The sequence below is a fragment of the Parasteatoda tepidariorum genome, chromosome 6 (genome assembly GCF_043381705.1).
Source record: "Parasteatoda tepidariorum isolate YZ-2023 chromosome 6, CAS_Ptep_4.0, whole genome shotgun sequence".
NCBI lineage: Eukaryota > Metazoa > Arthropoda > Arachnida > Araneae > Theridiidae > Parasteatoda > Parasteatoda tepidariorum.
The window spans coordinates 23,386,080-23,407,686 of record NC_092209.1 but is presented as its reverse complement, the minus strand read 5'-3'; positions in this window follow the sequence as shown (position 1 = coordinate 23,407,686).

Genomic DNA, 21,607 nt, shown 5'->3' with positions numbered 1-21,607 from the left:
ATACGTTTAAACATAAACATGACAACCACTGGCATAAGTTTTAATAAAAAGCCTCGAAAATTGGCAGCCTTCTGGTTGTAGTCTCTGTCTTTATGTTTTCTTTGCCTGATTATTGCCACCCTAAAAATGTCACTTATGTAGTTCATGCAATAAGCTCTTTAAATGTTTTCCAGTTTACACCGTTTGAGGAGAATTTTTAATATCGATAAAAGGAAAGAAGCCGGAAGAGTAATGTGATTGTGAAGTACAGTTTGTTCACCAGGAGTTGGCACTTTGCTCTACCCCATTGGACGAAGAGTTCATTTCCGCGCGGGAGTTAGAGGAAAAAACGTCTCCGCCCCTGAAATTGAGACAACCCTTAATGCGGGCCAAACGCAAACAGTGAATTCTTTTTCTGTCGCTTGCTTCGCTTTATCATCTGCTATTATACCTTTCGTTACTCTAGCTAATTAAATATATTGTAACAAAATATCTCATAAAGGACAAACTATTCACTCAAGAGAAAGAAATATCATCAAATTTATGAAATAGTTAATGTTAAAAAATGCACATTAAGATTGCGAAATAAATATTTTAGTCATACGATCGCCAAATAGCAACCTTCTTCAGGATTGTTCACATCCTTCTCCCAAAAATCGCGAAAGAGTATTGTCGGATACCACGTGATGAAGGCGAAGCCAAGTGCCAACTCCTGGTGAACGAACTATAACAGGATTTTGTTTACTGGCCTAAAACTCTGTTCCTCATAAAATAAAAACTACTCTTCACAGAATATATATTTGTTAAATTTAGTATTTTTGAGCTAATGTATAACTAGGAAATGCTGTTTTTACATGCTCAGCTGTTAAGTAGAAATAATTTGTTCTGCGAAAATTTTTAACTGTAATATAAAAAGGATTTTAATTTTTAAAGTGGTACTTTTTAAAGCATAATTTCATATAAATAACTGAAATCAACGAGCAAGCCTATGACCTTGATAAAACATCGTCATGTACGACTGCTTCTGTTTTGTAAACGCAATAACTGTGTGCAAAATTTTACTTTACGCCTCCTTATTTTACTCTACTTAAAATACTTTATTTTACTCTACTACTATAAAAATATTTTCTAATTGTAACGAAATTTAAGTAATATTAATTCAGTACTTTTTCATTTTAAGTAATTTTTCCACCACCACATATCCTGCGTGTTGATCATATGTAGACAAAATAGCAGTGTACCGCCTAGAATAGAATGTCTACCGTCTTAAAAAAAGAAGAAAAATAATTACTTTTCCTCCTTTTTTAATACTAATGTATTACTTTTTCTTAATAAAAAAACTAATTCCTTTTAATCAATAAAATATTCGTCAGATAATTATCATCATAACATTCTAAAACAAAGTTAGCTTAAAAATCCTTGAACGTTATCGAATTTTGAATAAAATTAACTCGAAAATATTGATGACTGATAGACACCTAAATCTTTCACGTTTTCATCAATAAAACAAAGAACATCATTAGTGCGCATATTCTAACGCATTTATTTGTTAACTCAATAATACATAAAAAGGAAGATATAACATTCATGATAACATTTCTACTTTTTCTTCTTCTTTGGAATGAGAAAAAAATTATGAGCAAATGACGGAGTCAGACGTCAAAAGTTTTCACAGGAAACTTGTGACATGATATCATAACTTTATCTTCCAAACATACGACCTACGATCGATTTCGTAATGCAATCTTAACAATTGAAAAAAGTTCACTCGTCAAGAAAAAAAATCGCAAAAAAACTCGTTTGTCAAATTAAGAGTGTGTGACTATCTGTTAATATTATGCATTAATCCTTTGCTATTTATACAGAAAAATATTTCGATATAAATAACAAAATTGCGTATAACAATAATCTCGCGCAGCAAAATAATAATGAATAACAACTATCTCGTGGAGCAATATTTCCCATGAAATCAATTTAGCTAAAACGAAATCTAGTAATGTTAAATTATGTATATTTGTGTTATTGTAAACATGTAGTATCTTTTAAAATATCAGTTTGTCTTCTTTTTTAAAATATGGGGCTTTTTCTCACGTTTTTAAATGTGGTAGCTCAAATGTCAACAGCTAATATGACTCTGTGAGCGATCAGAAAGAAGCTATCATGACTGAGTGGCACAAAATTCCTAAATTTTAGCTTGAAAGCTTGATAGAGACAATGAAAAATATAGTCGTAAGAAATTATGGATCAACATCCTTTTAATTTTGTAAGAAAGTTCTTTTTAAATAGTGTTCTTATAATTTTGCAACTGTTGATATTGTTAACAAAATGTTCATTTTTGCATAAACATCTTTAAATTATATGCATGTTTTTTTTCATTTATTTTCATCAACTAAATTTAATTTTGGAAAATATTTGTTAGCTATAATTAAAGGCACAGAAAACCACAGTGGTTTTATAATTTTGTTTCACACTGTGAAGAAGCAAACTAGTGAAATCTAGTTTACGTAGCATATGTTGTATAAGCAACACGACTTCAGTGTGTTAAATGGTTCCAATGAATTAATAATATTTGCTTGCAATGGAAAAAATTCATATAGATTATTTTTTTCCATTATAAACAAACGTAATGTATTGCATCATAAACGTAAATGTATTATATCCTTCTTCCTTCACGTTCTACGTAGTAGAGAGGTGGGAACTCTTAGTAGTCACTCAAATTAAATTTTAAAAAAATTCCGCATAAAAATACAATTATTAAATTCCATAAAAACTGTAGCTTGTAGAATGAAACCGATATCGAATTTAAAAACAGCGGCGAATAAATATCCATTATAAAGCTCAAATACCTAATGCATTAGAAAAAAGTAAAAAAAAATCGTGTAATTTACTATAACGTGAATAAAGTCTTCTCTTGCTCATTTTAAAATGATGCGTGATTTTTCAGGCACACAACTTTCAGAAATACTTGTAATTATATACTGTTGTGTTTATAATTAAACCAATTTTTAAATGTTGAGAAGCCTATTCAAGAGCTACACAAGAACAGAAAATATTTTAAGATCTAAAATAAGAATACTTATCAACCTTTCTTCTGAACTCACAAGAAGTGCATTATATTATTAATTACTATCACAACTTAAAGAATATATATCTTTTTTCGAAGTATATGAGTGAAAAAAAACAAATTAATGAATCGTCCTCTTTTCTGGCGTAGTATCCACCAGTCGAATTTATTGCTAGTAGATACCTTTAGTAAGTAATGGAATTCCAGTGATAAATTCCAGAAATAATAAAAATTTTAAATACATTATTAAATATATTCTATTTTCTAAAACGGTAGTTTCGAAATTTTGAACAACCTCAGAGAATATTTTTTTCCTTTTCAACACCTCTCAAGTAAAAGGAAGCTGTATTTTTACATTTTATTTAATTTAAAATTACATTTCTTGAAATGATTTAATAATTTATGTATCTTAATATTCATATATTTTTAAAACGTACTCACAAGAATAATAATAAATTAAAAATAAATATTCAAAGCTATTTTTTGAATGGATACTTGGATAAAAGAATTGAATAACTGTGTACAAAATACTTCGATGAGCTTAAAAATTTCTCGAGCTATTGCGAAACACACAAAAAATAAATTAAAATTACGAGAACTAAACTTTTGATCGCTTGCCTGACCATATCGCCTATTGTAACCATTTCGACAGAATTCGAATTTGTCGTTAAAATTTTTTTTAGAAAAGCTGTACTGTTATCTGAGTGATTTTGTTTCTTAAAATGCTCTCAGCTGCATTAATTTACTAATGCAATTAATTTATGCAATTAACTAATGAAAGTTTAAGTTTTGGTCCATGAACCATTAAACTCTGTCAAGTCAAATTCCGATCACTAGTTCATAAGTTATTCAGAGTTTTTTATTTTTTTTGCATCGATAATGAGATACAAACAAGATAAAGTTAAAAGAAACACTTTATACAATAAATGCTAATAATGAGCCATTATTTATTACAAGATTAGATATTTTTTATGCAGTATGCATATCCAGGTATGCCATGGGTGACAAAAATTGCAAAAAGTGGGGATGATTAAAATTTAGAATTTTAATAAAAGAGATTAAAATGTGCATCTTTCGGCATATTTTATTTAGATTATCAGAGATGCCAACTTTCTTCGCTATGTAAAAAAATATTTTCTTGTAATATCGAAATTAAAGTTTTTCTTTTCATTTTTTATAATTTGATTTATTGAAAATATTATAAGAAATGCAACACTATTATTGTTATCACGTGGTGACACTTTGAAAGAATGGACGTAATTATCCTAATTCTATAAGTTTTACTCTTCAATTTGCTAAAACTTTATTAAAATTTTGCAGAAAGGAGAGTAGTTTTTATTTCTGGTTCACTATTGAAAATGAATTCCTAAATGGATTTTCCTTTAAATATGAACAGTTTAAAATGTAAGTCATAGAATAATAATTAAAAAAAAATTATAAATTTTCTACCACTTTTTACATTTTTAGTCGCCTTTGGTGACACACATATCTTGCATAAGGAGCGCGACTTTACGTTAAATGTTTTCTATGAATTATATAACAATATTTGTTTGTAATGGAAAAAAATAATACAGATTAATTTTCCATTACAAACAAATATAACCTATCGCATCATAAACTGAAATGTATTATTATTTTTGTCTTACCACTTACTACGTAGAAGAGAGTTGGGAACTTTTAATGTTTACTCACATTAAATTTTAAAAAATCCTGCTTACATATTTATTATTAAATTGTATTAAGGCTGTAGCTTGTACAGCAGCAGTTTTTAGAGCAGGGCCGGGGGCCGCAATTAAAATCACCAGTCAAATGACTGGTCGCAACTTGATCAAAATTTTATATAAGAACTCTTTTATGTTTGAAGGAACATTAAATATCATTGTCATATTTTAATCAAATTGTACAAAACAAACGTAAATTAAAATCAGAGGTAGATTATTAAGCAACATACACGATTATTTTTGTATTTGAATAGAGATTTTTTTGAACGCAAAATCTGAGAAATAAATTTATTTGCACTGTTGTTGTGTTAAATTTCACAGAAACGACAAAATTAGATTTTTTTAACGAAAGAAAAGTATTTTAAACCTAAATAAATTTTTCAGAAAATTATCCAGAAGAAACGACAACTAATATATTCAGTTCAAGTGCCACAAAAAAAAGCTTCGGGGGCCGGATCAATGCCTCCTATAACTGAAAGCCTCCACACGGTTTTTTTATAGGTAGTCCGATCAGACCACTGTGAAGGGTATCCACTTTCCGAACGAGTCACTTAATACAAAAGCTAGTTAAAATAAGAAAGTGGCAGCAAATATATGACTAAAAAAATTTTTTATTTATGAATAATATTGGTTAGCCTTATTCACTTGTCTACCACTTCAGATTCAATTCTCAAATATATATGATGAATTTCTCTCAATTACTTTTATAAAAGGTTTTGGGTTCATACGCACAACTGATTCACTTTTTGAATAGTCTGCGCAGACTACTTATAAAAGACCGTGTGGAGGCCTTTTGATGTAGGAGGTGATGACCGGGGTCCGCAATTAAAAACACCAGTCAAATAACTGGCCGCAACAAAATTTTATATAGGAATGAAGGAACATTAAATAATACTGTCAGATTTCTATCAAATTGTACGAAACAAACGTATTAAATTACAAATTAAAACTAGAAGAAGAGTATTAAAAAACATGCACGATTATTTTTGTATATGCATAAATATTTTCTTGGATGCAGAACCAGAGAAATAAGTTTATTTGCGCTGTTGGTATGTTAAATTTCACAGAAACAACAAAATTAGGTTTTTTTAACGAAAGAAATGTATTTTAAACCCTAACAGATTTTTTACTAAAATTATCCGCAAAAATATGACAACTAATATATTCAGTTCAAGGGCCACAAAAAAAAGGCTTCGGGAGCCGGATGCGGTCTTCAGGCAGCCAGTTGGTAACCACTGTTGTAGAGTAAAACCAATTGAGGATTTGAAATCAGCAACGCAAAAATATCCGAAAACTTCGCTTAGAAAATTAATACATTAGAAAGTAAAATTAAAAATTAATTCTTTATGGCGTTAGTAAAGATACCTTTCGCATGTTTGAAAATGTTACGTGTTTCCTCGCGAGCAAATTTTTCAGACTGACCAAATTATAAATAGTTGTGATTATATAATTGAATCACTTTTTAATTGCTGGGAAACCTGTTCAAAAGCGGTACTCGAGAACAGAAGAAATTTTTCGATCTCAATGAATACTTTTCAGCACTCTTTCTGAACCCAGAATAAGTCCTTTTTAGTACTTATTCTCAGAATAGTTAAAAAAAAAAAACTTTCTTGTTTCTCTCCATTGAAATAGACCATATTTAGGAATATTTATTCTTTTTGATCTTAGCACCCACCAGCCATTATTGCTAGCAGATTCGTTTAATTTATTTGATTTTATATACATTTTTTCCACATTAACTTGCGTTTCATTTAAAAAATTTTATAAAATATATATTTTATTTTCGGAAACGGTAGTTTATAAAATCTAAAATATTTGATTATGAATATTATTTATCTGTCCACATGTGTCACGTAAATGGAATGTTGAGATCAATGAGGCTGATAAGCTCTCCAGTAAGTGTGAAATTTATGTTCTTCAGGGATGCCAACTGCTCCGCTTCATGAAATATTTTTAATAAAGTGGTAGCAAATTATTTGGTTAAATTCGTTAGAGAGTAATAGTTACGCCTACTTTTCAGTAGAGTAACCAATAAGTAGATGCTTTAACGTTAAATTTTATATACTTATAATTTTTGATATTTAGTGGAGAAAAAAATTACATAAAATGAAAAATACTAAACTAAAAGTAACTTAAATTTCGCTAAAACTAGAAAATATTATTTTACAAAGCGGAGCAAGTTGGCATCTCTGTGTTCTTCACTTCTGTTGATTTTGCTTTTTTTTTGAGAAAAAAATCTAGCAAATCCTTCGAAATAAAAATTTCGAAATCATTAAAATGTCTAGATCACAAACTTTGTGTCCGCCAGCTTACTTTGAGGGTCTTTGCTTAAATTGTCACTGCTGTCCCCTATCCCATTTCAATTAAATGATATAATTAAAATAATATAAATAATTTTATAACTAGTGAAAGAAAAAAGCGTTGCCGTTTTTTGTTTAGATCATTTGAAATGTATACTATATATTTTCAAACTGACACGCCATTTAAATGAAGTTCAATGCAAGAATGCCACGGGCGACAAAAAATTTAAAATCTGGTAATTTTTAATTGCAAAAATGTATTAAAAGTGATTAAAATGAGTGAATCTCATGACTAATTTTTTTTCAGTTTGCTGTTGCATGGGAATTCAAGGACTTCACTTATCAAAAGAAGATGGATACTTGAGCCAAACATGGCTCAAGTCAATTCATGTCTGCCTTGAACTCCCTTCATTCTGCCTATAATCAGAGATGTCAACTTACTCCGGACAGTATATAACTATTTTCGAGTGGTAGTCTTTTATCGTATAATTCTTTGTTTAGTAAAGTCGATAGTAGTTTTGCTCACCATTAATTCTAAGTCAAATGCAACTCTTAAACTGTACTGCTTAGTGAGAATCGTTTTGTTTTTCTCTCAAGATTTAATATTTAATTTCCAAAAGACGAGTCAGAGAAATGGTGTAGTCTATTCCAGTATTAGTGATTGATTTTGATTATTTGCGAAATTGTACTTCCTAGTTCTCTCTCATTCATATCCGCAATTTGTAAATATCATATTATACATATAATTCGGAATTTTCTTTTTCCTCGTATATAATTCACATTATTAAACTTTCAACTCAGACTTAATTCATTCGTTGCCTATGGCAAAATACTTAGTTGAAGAGACAGGTGTCGTAAGGCAGACACCTCGATATTTAGTTTTACCTTAAAGCAATCTAACGATAATGTCGTGTGGAGTCATTTAACATTAGGTTTACGGACGTTTCTTATATATCTATCTCTACTAGCACTCGTCAATTTGACGCATGAACTCATACATATAGCAGCACTTTCCTAATGCTAAATCTGACCTTTTTCAATGTACTTTTCTAAGAAAATGTAATATCGCTTTGAAAGTTTTTGGGGATATTTGAGATTCTATCAGTTGTATGATGAGTTTATGTTTTAGCTTTAACAGGAATAAATTTTGAGTCACGAAAGATTTTTACTCCAAAATGAAGAAACTTTTTTAAAAATTAAAAGTTCTCAGTGTATAATTTTTTTAAGAATTTCTTTCATATGATATTAACAGTTATCACGATGTAAATACGTTTATATAAATATTCTGTGGGGAAAAAAAGCTAAAGCAATATCTTGTTTAGATGCTGAGAAAAGGTACATCGAAAAAAGTCAGTTTTAGCATTAATTGTATATGCCCTACCGACTTCCCTTAATAACTTTTGATCTAATGATCGCGTCTTTACATTTTAGAACTCATTCTTAATAATTTGAAGGTGTAACTTTAAATAACCGTATTAATTAGTGCAGATGATATTTGAATTTCTGATCATAACTCTGATACCCAAAATATTGAGGGTTGCCGCCATCTGGGAAATATGGTTCCAAAAGTTTGGTCAGAAGAGCTGTCTGAAGTTTGTTCCCCTTAATGTTAAGTTTACTTTTTGNTGTATATGCCCTACCGACTTCCCTTAATAACTTTTGATCTAATGATCGCGTCTTTACATTTTAGAACTCATTCTTAATAATTTGAAGGTGTAACTTTAAATAACCGTATTAATTAGTGCAGATGATATTTGAATTTCTGATCATAACTCTGATACCCAAAATATTAAGGGTTGCCGCCATCTGGGAAATATGGTTCCAAAAGTTTGGTCAGAAGAGCTGTCTGAAGTTTGTTCCCCTTAATGTTAAGTTTACTTTTTGATTATTTCACTCTCTAGAACTTTTTAAACAAATTTAAATTTTTTTCTATTCAATTATAAAATTCGTTTACGTTTCGTTTAATATTCGTTTTCGTTTTAGTAAATGAAAAGCATTTTTTATTATTTTATTTAAAAATGGTCGAAAAAGTTTTGAATTGTAAGGTATACAATTTTTCCATTATTTTAAAGAATGTAATTTTACCCGACAAATAACAAAATTTAAACGATATCGGTCAAATGGTTCCTGAAAAATCAAATTTTGAAAAAGTCATATTTTCATATTAGACCAAAAGTCATTCAGCGTGATCCGTTTTTTTTTTCTTGCACACTGTACATGAATATAAACATACATTGTTATTAATTTTCATACAATACAGGTTATATTTGCGCTGCGTCGTAAATTGAAAGAAGGAAGAAAGATCCTAAAAAATTAAAAGAGCAAACGGAAGTGTACTTAATCAATTTGGAATATCAATAGAATAGCGTTAATAAACATCATTACTTTAAAAACTGAGACATGCAATTTAATATACTTAGGTATAATCAAAAAAGTATAAAATGCACTAACAAATAAGTTTGAAAATGTAACAAGAATTTAGTATATCAAATTAATATCTGATATTTTGACATGAAATAGCATTATGTTACCCAGTTCTCTTTACAATGATTAAAAATTATGAAAAATTCATTAGTTATCACCAATAACGTTTTATTAAGTTGTTGTTCAGTAAAATAACAAACAAGTGTTACAAGCTCCCTCCTTTACCAAATAATTAAGTTAGTTTAATAATATGAAGAAAAAAATATCAGTAGATAAATTGTTTCTAAATTAAATTTTAGGCATGAATATTTTGTTAAAAAAATGTTTACAGCTGTTTCATGATAACGTAGAAAATTACTTTTCGCAAAGCATCTGTTCGTTTATAACAGTAAAAATCTGCGAGTTAGTTCATTGATTTTAATTTATCGTACTATCAAATGGTTATTAATCTCTGCTTCTCATTTATTACAATTGACTTTCAAATATATGATAACAATAATGAAACAGTAAAGGTTATATTCTGTTTCAGACTAATTTACTTGAATAAAAAATGATTAACTATGATAAAAGAATAAGAGAAAATACAAAATAATAATGTGTATATTCCCAAACATTTTTAAAGACAGTAGAATGTAGGATTTAATACTTGCTATTAAATATTTCTGTAACCAGCACATTAAAATGCATCAAAAGCATATATAAGTAGGTTAATTGAATTTACCTGCCAACTTGTACTCTTTCCTTAGATAAAAACATAACCGGAAATTAATTGAAGGTAAAAGAGGTTTAAAACAAGAAGAGAAATTTATCCCAATACTTGATCCAGGAGTTTCCTTGTCTTCATGATTGGGTTCAAATTTACAAGGCTACGGAGATGAACTATAATAACAGGCCTGAAAACTGCTACTCTTTTTGTGAAATATTTTATGGAGTTGTAGAAATTTAGAAACCTAAGCTTACAGAATTTTTCATAATTTTGCCAACACTTAAAATCCTCACCACAAGACAGGGGAAACAGAGGGACGTTGTATATCAGCCTTTAAATCATTTCTTTGTAATGATGTTGAAAATAAATTTAAATGATTAAAAAATAATGAATTAAAATCCTAAACGCATATACCACTAGAATAAATTTTAACCAAAAACGTATAAAGTTGGCAGCTTTAAACTAATAATAAATTGTTGAATCATAAAATTTTCTACCACTTAATTCAAATTGTAATGTTCCAAGTTGGCAGGTATGCAAATTGCAGATATTTAACAGATTTAACACAAACAAACTTAAAACAAATTTAACAGAATTAATATCACAGCATAAGTAAAGTGCAAGGTTTTCCATGTTTTGAATGAAATCCCTTATTTGGCTATATTTATCTAAAATGGAACCCTTTTTTTTTTTTAGCATCACAGCAAGCTTGCAGAGTCCTCTGAATTAATTGGTTGTTTGGTTGGCTGAAAGTCAAATTAAAAGAACGCGTTATATTAAAAACATTACGAGCGTAATAATAATGACTGGCGCATTTTTTCAAGCCTAGGCGTAAAAATGAGTCGGAAGTTGTAGCCCGGAAGTCTTAACGGCGAATTTATACCCCTAGCGCCATCTGCAGTTTACCTTTACAAGGTCAACCATCCATATAGTTACAAATATACTTAATTTACATGTATAAAGGCCTTTTTCCTGAGTTAAGTTTTAAAATCATAATGCTAAGCGTCAATAAGCTTTTAAAAAAACAACATACATGTCATGCATTTTTCATTTTAAAAATCAAAATAATTAGCTTTTTAAGTAATTTTTTTCATTTGGTTTAAAATATTCATAAAACTACATCAAAAAGAAATAATAAAATATTGATTTGTTCTTCTCCTGTATGTACCATAACTACGTAAAGTAGGAAACTAAAAACATGCTAAAATTTTAGAACTTCTCCCGTTTTCCTAATTATTCAGGCATTAAGAAAAGCAAATGCTGAAATATATGATTTTATCAATCCAATTGTTTTCGATTGTTCCTCTCGTTGACGCTAATTTTAGATAACAATTAAATGATTAGACATCCTAATTAATTAGTTTTGTTTTCATATATTCTTTCTTACCCATACGTCCAATTATAATTTGTTTACACGAGAAATAATTTTAATTTTATCAGAATTTAAACATCTTTCTATTTTTCGATTCATTCAAGCTTTTTCTTAAAAGTTGAAATCTAAAGAGAATATCGTTAATTATAAATATATATAAAAACAGCTGAACTCTTTGTGTTTCAGAGAATTAATAAGTAAATATTATAAATCTATGTCCTGAAACATCATAAAAGTTTAAATCTAGGAAAAATTCAAAATTTAGATCAAGATTCAACATCGTGTTTATAGAGAACGGGAAGGAACATATATATATATATATATATTTAGATTAAGCTGTTGACAATTCCGTCTGTTCACACCATATGTTGACAATTTCGTATCCAATTTTGAAACCAGGTGAAAAAAATTTATTTGGTCCTTTAAGCATTAAGCTGAACAGAGCAAAAAAGATATTTCTGTCTTTTTTTATCCATTTTGTTTAGACAGTTCGCTCCGTTGAAGTGCTGCCACTGAATTGTTTAACGCGCAGATTGCATATTAAGATTCATAATATATTTTACTTTTCTTACTGAAAGAATACTTCACTCCTAATTATTATACATTCGCAACGTTAACTAAAGCTGCAATATTCATTATCCTAATGAAAAAAGAGACACGATCTCGTTTATTTGCCTTTTAATAAAATATATTTCTTTACTTTTCATCTTTATCAGTATATCGCTAAATCTAAATTCGACATAATTTTTAAACTGCATTTTTTAAATAATGTTAGCACGTTATATGACCATCTTTTATGAGGGACATTGCTTGGCTTGAATTTTGTTTTGACCGGTATTTGACAAAATCTAAAATGAAGTATTTTTTAAAATTAATTTTAAGAAAACAATTAAAAAGATCATCTTGTTTACATGAGGAGAATGCCATAAAAATGGAAATCAATACTCATTTGAGTTTTAATCCTCAACTTATGGTATTCATAAATGTCGAATTCTCGCATCATAATTTAATAGGTTTTGGAAATTCATGAAATGAATATCAATAAACCTAACATAACATTTGAATTTTTCTCTTACTTTATGGTAATTAAATCTACAAATTCAATTGTATAGGCCTTTTTAAATTCCTTTACATGAAAAGAATATTTAAATATGCCTCCGGCATTTCTTTCTAGTCTGCTTTGAGTACAGGTTTTCCACTCAAGTAATTCAGAAATAAAGTCAAAAGTAATCAGTAAATTAAATAATTATATTTTATGATCAAAAGATGAAATGCGTACGGTTTTGAAATCTTTGTAGTTTTGTAGTAGTTGAAATGCAAATAAATGAAAACTAAAATTATAATTTGACATAAAATAGTGTTTTATGATTGTTATTATTTTTATTTATTTTTTATTTTAGACATTAATTATTATACATACTACATTGATTACAGGTGTATTAGTATAATATCATATTTCAGCTTAAAGGGTTTAAAAAATTATATCTACTGATTGTATTTATCAAGTATTAGTTTTTATTTTATTCTTTTATCTAATTTTTTATTTCATCAGGCTCAAACGGTTTTGGATTTAAAATTGAAAGTTACCCGAACGTCTAAGTATGTGTCATAGTTCGTTAAAGTATAATGAGTATAGCCAAGAAGCCTATAACTTTACTCTTAATATACCTGAAATATTATAAAAGTTATTTGAATTTTTTTTTTTTAAAATTCATTAGTTTGGTGACATTTTTCCTCTAGATGAAAATTATCAAAATCAAGCCTTCTTTTTTTTGCGAATTTTTACAAGCCGAGAGAGTACAGTATTGAAGTGTGTTTTTTAATATAAAAATATTAGATCACAATTCCTTTCCATTTTCTCAAAACTGTGACTTTTCTCCATTTTGACCTTTTGCGCCATTTTCAGATGAAACATCGAGGATATTGGCTAAAGAGAGGCTGAGCTAACAGTCACGAGTAACTTAAGAAACTCACAGTAGTTAAAACAGCGTGATTTTTTTTTTTTAAAGTGTAATTTCTTGCTGCAGCAGAGCGTTCGAAAATAGACGTGATCTATTATTCCTATCTGATTTCGAAATTCTAGCTTGTCCACAGTAAAAAAAAAACATTCCAAAACTGCTTTCTTATAATTTTCTAAGCAGATAGCGCTTCATATAGGGAAAAGTGTGTTATGAGAAAGTTTTGTAAGAAAGTGTATGTCACAATAATTTGGAAGGTATTTGTAAGATATTTTCTAGCAGAAAACAAGTAAGGCTGTTTTGCACAGACTGTTTTGAAATCAATCCTTTTCAATGAATAATGAACAATTTTAATAAATGCAAGCCGTAATTGTCACAAATAGCTTGTGTATGATATTGAATGACTTCTTAGCTAATTGCAGAAATTTCGGAAATGGTCAATATAATGAAGAATCAATCAAAAGAATGAAGAAATTATCAATGGCTAGAATAAAATGCCAATAAAAGGAATATAAAGAAGAGATTTCTACCGTGAAAGAAAAATCAACGTAACGACAAAAAATTTAAAAATTTTGATATTTTTGTATGGTATTTGGTATTTTGTATGATAAGCTTTTTATTGCGAAAGCTTTCTTTTTTCAAAATTAAACTTTGTACATCAGTTTTTTGAACTTCAATTTAAGCGCTTATAGCATTTGCAATAGAAAGAAAATAATTATCAAGCCACTTTTCTCAGAATCTACCGAGAGGAACTTAAGTTGTTTTTTCATTTGCATGGCATATTTGTGAGGAAAAGAAAAGCGCTTATGACCTTATTGTTATATGTTACATGGCATTAGCAGTATTAGAAGTTTTACCCATTCATTTTTTGGAGTCATAAATTTACGCAAAATTTAAGATTTTAATGCTTTTCTTTCGTACGGGAAAATTACCAAAATTTCTAAACACTTTGTTTTTCAGATGTCTAAAAATATCATGCAAAAAGCGTAGTAGTTGGCAGGTCTGTATATACAATGAGCCTAAATTAAATAAAGCGACAGATTTTTTAGTATTTTTATTCGAATAGTACTACAATTCAATATTGTTTACATCAAACTAATTCCCTTTGGAAGACATATAGTGTTAGTGCCTGTTCTCTTATTTCCAATAGCTTTTTTCTGGTCAAATACAGCCTTCAGAAAGAGGCGCTTAGAGGCTGTAAGTGACATTTTCAAGGGTATTTACCAAGCAGGAAAAGTAAAACAAATGGTCGCATGAATGAGTACGCTTAATGCAACAGAACTGCTTTTGTTTTCACTTTTGAGCATGTTTGCATATTTTTCTTTTAATAAGGTAGTGGCAAATAAATCATAGGCAAGAATTATTTCTCCCTCTTTTTAATAAATCTGCAATTAAGTAGTTCGGAAATCACCTTTGTTTTCTTTCACTGATTACAGTCACACTGAAAATGTCTCTTACTTAGTTCACCCAATAAGCTTTTTAAATATTTTCCAGCTTACGCCGTTTGAGGTGATTTTTTTTATATCGGGAAAAGAAAAGAAGTCAGGAGAATAACGAGATTGCAAAACATCAGGAATTTATTCACTGGCCAAACATTTTGTTCTTCATTACCCTGCAAAAAATGAACAATAGAAATCAATAAAAAAAATGTATTGTTGGTTTCTATTGGTCATTTTTTGTAGGGTAAACAAAAAACAAGTTTTCTACAGTATATCTATTTCTTACATTTAGTATTTACCAGCTGATTGAATCGCTTGAAAATACTGTTTTAAAACTTATAGTGTTTAATTCTATAATAATAATCCATCTGAAATTTTTAATAATAATATAAAAATGATTTTACTTTTTAAAGTGGTAAATTTTAAAGCATAGGTTCATAAAATTAACTGAAATCAACGAGAAACCCTCGAACCTTGATAAAACATCGTCTTTGTACGTCTGCTATTGTTTCGTAAACGTTGCAATAACAATGTGTAAAATTCTGAAGAAAAATTTCATAGTAAACCATCTCTTCACTTTGTTTCCATTTTCCGTAAGGACTCCAAATCAGAGAATATCTTGAACAACCGATTTGATAAAACATTGTCTTGGTTTCATAAAACAGTGTTATTGGTTTGATAAAACATTGTTATTGGTTTAGTATGTGCTTCAACAGTTATGTGCCGAATTCTAAAGCAAAATATGAGAGCCCACCGTTTCTTCACATTAATTTTTTTTTGTTTGTTTGTTTTTATTTTCTGTAAATCTAGAACAATCGAAATTAACTGTGTATTTGTTAAGTATTGTTTCTGTAGGCCTACTATTTTGTAAAAGATTCAATAGTTATGTTCCAAATTCTGAAGCAAAATATGATAGCACACCGTTTCTTAATATTATTGTTATTTTTTATTTTTAGTAAGCACTTCAAATCTGAGAATATCTTGAACAACCGAATTAAACTGCAATTTTGATAAAATATTGTGTCTGTAGGCCTTCTGTAGTTTTCGAACGTTTCAATGCGCTAAATTCTGAAGCAAATATGTAGTAACAGGCCTGCAACTACTACGCTTTTTGAAAAATATTTTACAGTGTGGTAGACACTAAAAAACCAAAGTCTCTGTACACCTGCAGCTATTTTATAAACGTTTCAATAGCTATGCACCAAATTCTGAAGCAAGATCTAATAGCACACCTTCTCTTCACATTATTTTTTTAGTTAAGAAAACACTCCAAATTTGGGAATACCTTGAATAACCGAAACCTTTGTTTTTGATAAGATATTGTCTTTGTAGGCCTTCTGTAGTTTTCAAGCATTTCAATGTGCTGAATTCTGAAGCAAATAAGTAGTAGAAGGGCTACCAACTACAACGTTAATTGCGAAATGTTTTGCAGACTAGTAGATATTTAAAACCCAAAGCTGTCCCGTTCAGAAGTATTGATAATTTAGCCCATATTTTTGAAGCCTTTCCACGTTTCAGCTAGAAGTGGCTTTACATATGAACTTTTAAATAAATTATGTTTCGTGGTGTGGAATACTCCTAATTATTATACATTCGAGAAAACTGTAGCATATCAAGCGAATACAAAATATAATTTTTTTACTATGTAACCGGCGCTGAACAAACGATAAAAATCTAATTTTACAGCTACCAATTCTCCACTCCGTAACGTTGCAATTTTAAACACACCCTGAAGACCAGGGAACTCCTCAAAACCAAGAAAATTTCCAATGTTTAGCCCTACGTCAAGAGGATTCTAACCCATAATCCGTCTACCAAGGAAGGTATTTTAAGTTAGCACTAAGGTCAATGCTAGCCGGGAGCAGAATACGTATCAACCAGACTCCGCAGGGATTCGAACCAGAGTCACCTCAATGGGAGTTGAACGCTCAATCCCTTGAGTCACAACGGCATAAAATAGACTTTTAGTAATATTAATGCAAAATAAGTTAATGGAATATTGGTTAGTGGCAGTTTGAAGTAGATTGGGCCGGATATCAATCGGTATCATTCATGAGAGGGTTAAATACGGCGCTCTTAACGGAAGAGTTAATTTCTTTCTCATATTGTTGATGATTAATTATACGCTTGCTACAAATATTAAGTAGAAATTGAAGAACTAATTGATAATACAAGAAAGCAAAGTTAACTACAGCTGCACATTCATTATCCTAATGAAAAAAGAGACTGGAACTTATTTATTTGCCTTTAAATAAAATATATTTCCTTACTTTTCATTTTTATCAGTATATTGATTTTGATATTATCTAATCTAATTTTGATATCTAATCTAATTTGATAATTTTGGTATTTTTTTAAATAATATTAACACGTAATATGATCTGTAGTGTGCGGACATCTTCGCCAGAGGGCGCTTCACACAGTCACCTCCAAAAAGTAATTAAATAAAATAAGAGAGAAGCGTTCTCGGAACTGACTTGTGAAGTCAGAAAAAATCATGTCATCAACTTATCTTATATTTCATATTTTTTTTATACATGTTTAAAATGTAATGTGTTGTCCATATAAGTGATACTTATTCATGAGAACCAACCACATTTATTCATAAAGGAATATTACACGATCATTTTGTTTTTATGAGGGGCGTCGTTTTGCTTGAATTTTATTTTTACCGGTAATTGACTAAATCTAAAATGAAGTATTTTTTAACATTTTTAAAAAACAATCAGAAGGATCATCTTGAATACACGAGGAGAATGCCTTTAAAATGGAAATCAATACTCATTTGAGTTTTAATCCTCAACTTATGGTATTCATAAATGTCAAATTCTCACATCATAATTTAATAAGTTTTTACGAAAGAGTTAATTTCTTTCTCATATTAGTGATGATTAATGATACGCTTGCTACGAATATTAAGTAGTAATTGAAGAATTAATTGATAATACAAGAAAGCAAAGTTAACTACAGCAGCACATTCATTATCCTAATGAAAAAAGAGACAGGAACTTATTTATTTGCCTTTAAATAAAATACATTTCCTTACTTTTCATTTTTATCAGTATATCACTAAATCTAAATTCGACATCATTTGTATCATTGTATAGGCCTTTCTAAATTCCTTTACATGAAAAGAATATTTAAATATGCCTCCGGCATTTCTTTCTAAATCTTCTTTGAGTACAGGTTTTCCATTCATTTCAGGTACTTCAGATATAAAGTCAAAAGTAATCAGTAAATTAAATAATTATATTTTATGATCAAAAGATAAGATGCGTACGGTTTTGAAATCTTTGTAGTTTTGTTTTAGTTTAAATGCAAATTAATGAAAGCTAAGATTATAATTTGATAAAAAATAGTGTTTTATTTTCGTTATTTTTTTTCGATTATACACATTAACTATGTTACATGCAACATTGATTACAGTTGCATTTGTATAATATCATATTTCAGTTTGAAAAATAATGTCTACTGATTGTATTGAGCAAGTATTAGTTTTTATTTTTATCACATTTTTTCACGAATTCTTACAAGCCCAGAGAGTACAGCTTTAAAGTAAGTTTTTTAATATAAAAATATTACACCACAATCCCTTTTTATTTTCTCAAAACTGTGACTTTCCTCCATTTTGATTTTTTGAGCCATTTTCAGATCAAACATCGAGAATGCTGGCTAAAGATAAGCTGAACTTATAGTCACGTGTAATTTATGAAACTCTCAGCAGTTAAAATAGAGTGTTTTTTTTTGTTTTTGAAAAAAGTGTAATTTCTAGCGGCAATGTTTTCTTATAATTTCCTAAGCATATAACGCTTCATATAGGGGAAAATGTGTTATAAGAAAGTTTCGTATGCAAGCGTATGTCACAAAAATTTGGAAGGTATTTTTGAGATATTTTTTTGCAGAAATCAAGTAAGGCTATTTTTCACAGGCTGTCTTCTCTTATAAAATCAATTCTTTTTAATGAATAATAATCAATTTTTATAAATGCAAGCCATAACCGTCACAAACAGTTTGCGTATCACTATCAGATTGAACGAATTTTCAGCTAATTACAGAAATTTCGGAAATTATCAATATAAAGTAAAATCAATCAAAAGAATGAATGAAATATCAATGGCAAGAATAGAATGTAAACAAAAAGAATATAAAAAAGAGATTTTCACCGTGTGAAGGAAAAATCAACGTAAGAGACAAAAAATTAAAAAATTTTGTCATTTTTGTATGGTATTTGGTATTTTTGTATGATAAGCTGTATATTGCGGAAGTTTTTCTTTTATTCAAAATTAAAATTTGTTTATCAGTTTTTTGAATTTCAATTTATGCGTTAATAGCATTTGCAATAGAAAGAAAATAGTTGTCAAGCCATTTTTCTCAAAATCTACCGAGAGAAACTTATGTTGTTTTCTTATTTGCATGGCATATTTGTGAAAAAAAGAAATGCGCTTATGACCTTATTTATGTCTTATTATTAGTTATCAGCAGTATTAGATGTTTTGCCCATTCATTTTTTAGAGTTATAAAATTACGAAAAATTAAAGATTTTAATTTTTTTCTCTTGTTCTGGAAAAAAATCTCGCCAGACAGGCGATTTCGTTAAAAGTTAAATAGCTGAAAAAAGAGCTTAGAGGATGAAGCAGGTAAGTGACATTTTCAAGGGTATATATCTGCCAGGGAAAGTAATATAAATGGTCGCATGAATGGGCATGTTTTATGCAACAGAACTGTTAATTTCAACATTATTAAACCACATTATTTTTGAGCATGTTTGTATGATTTTTTTTCTTAAAATAAGGTAGTGGCAAATAAACCATGAATAACCAAGAATTATTACTCCTTCTTTTTAATAAATCTGTAATTAAATAATTCGGATGTTTTCTTTCCCTAATTATTGCCACTCTAAAAATGTCACTTACCTAGTTAATCCAATAAGCTTTTTAAATGTTTTTCAGTTTACGCCGTTTGAGGAGATTTTTTGATATCGGGAAAAGATAAGAAGTCGAGAGTTTGTTCACTGGTCTAAAACTTTGTTAAGCGTGAAACAGTAAAAAAAACTGTTTTCAGCATGTATATCTGTTAAATTTAGTATTTACCAGCTGAATGACTAGCTAGAAAATACTGTATTTACACTCTGAATTAAAATTAAGATTGGAATATTCAACGGAAATTTTTAATATTAATAAGAAAATGATTTTAATTTTTCAAGTGGTAGTTTTTAAAGCATTAGTTCATAGAAACGAGTTCATCAATGAGAAAACCTGTGACCTTGAAAAAACATCATCTTTGTGCTAAATTGTGAAGCAAATATGTAGTAGCACGCCCGCAACTACTACACTTTTGGCAAAATATTTTACAGTGTGGTAGATATTTAAAAACCTAAGTCCCTCTAGGCCTGCTGCTGTTTCGATAAAGCATTTGCAAAACATTATTTTAAAGACTTTACTGCAATAGATTTTACTCATGTATTTGTATTTTTTCTATTAAATTGGAGAAATATTGGAGAGAAAAATCTGGAAAATAGCATATTTTTTGGTATATTTGTTTAGCAAAATGACTTTAATGAATTGTTAAAACAGAAACTTTGTTAGAGATTTGAAGAGCTTTAACAATATTTTAGAATTTCATTAAAACTAGTAAACAAGTTCCGATACAATGCCATAAAACTCTACCCATTACTGATGTAGAATTCTTAGCGGACGATACACAGCTCATTAGGGGTTTTGCGGAATTTCATCGGATTCACGAGGTTCAACCCAGCGAATGTTATTAACCGGTTAACACCCAGCGTCATATATTTAGGACAGTTCCTTTTTTCAAAAACGTTCATTGTGGTGGGAAACTTTTTTCAGCATTTTCATTTATCTGAGTGAATTAAAAGATTCTAAGATACCACAATGATTTAGTTACTTCTGATTAGATCTAGAATTATAAAGAGCAAGTACTTTTTGATATATCAAAGACTTTTTGAATGCCCTAACAGTAGAAAAAACAATTAATTTCTATAATATATTAAACCACTTTTTGTATCATTTCAATATATAAATACGGGACAAAATGTGTTAATGTCGTAGATTGTAGATTTATGAAACGCTGTTTTCGCGAAAGTTGGCCGGGACTTCCAACCAATTAACCGGTTATCCCCAGGGGAAAAAAAGACACACATGTCTTTTAGAAAGACTTAGAGTATATTCCTCGGAAAATCTGTCTTTGGCGAAGAAGTTTTTGAAAGGTAATGCCAAAGTGAAAATATTCTTTAATGAGAAAATGTCAACATGAAATGGACGACGGATTCTTGGACAACCAACTATTACTGTTGCTATGGAATTTCTGATGAAAACTATTGTTCTTTACAATTTAGTATTTCCAGATTTATTTCAATTTCTGTGCTACTGAACTAGAACATATTAATCCCCACCTATTGACAAACTGTCTGCTGGTCGCTGGCAAAAATATAAAGTAGTGGCCTAAGTTCGCTACGAATATTTTTTTTTAATTTTATAATTTATAACTAGCGTTGGACAGCACACTCAGTTATGAGTTTTCGACTATCAATATTCAACTCTGAAGCCATGTAATTTTGAGTTCAATCTAGAAGACAAATAAACTCTTGAATCAAGCATTAAGACAAATTGTCCTTTATGGGGGAT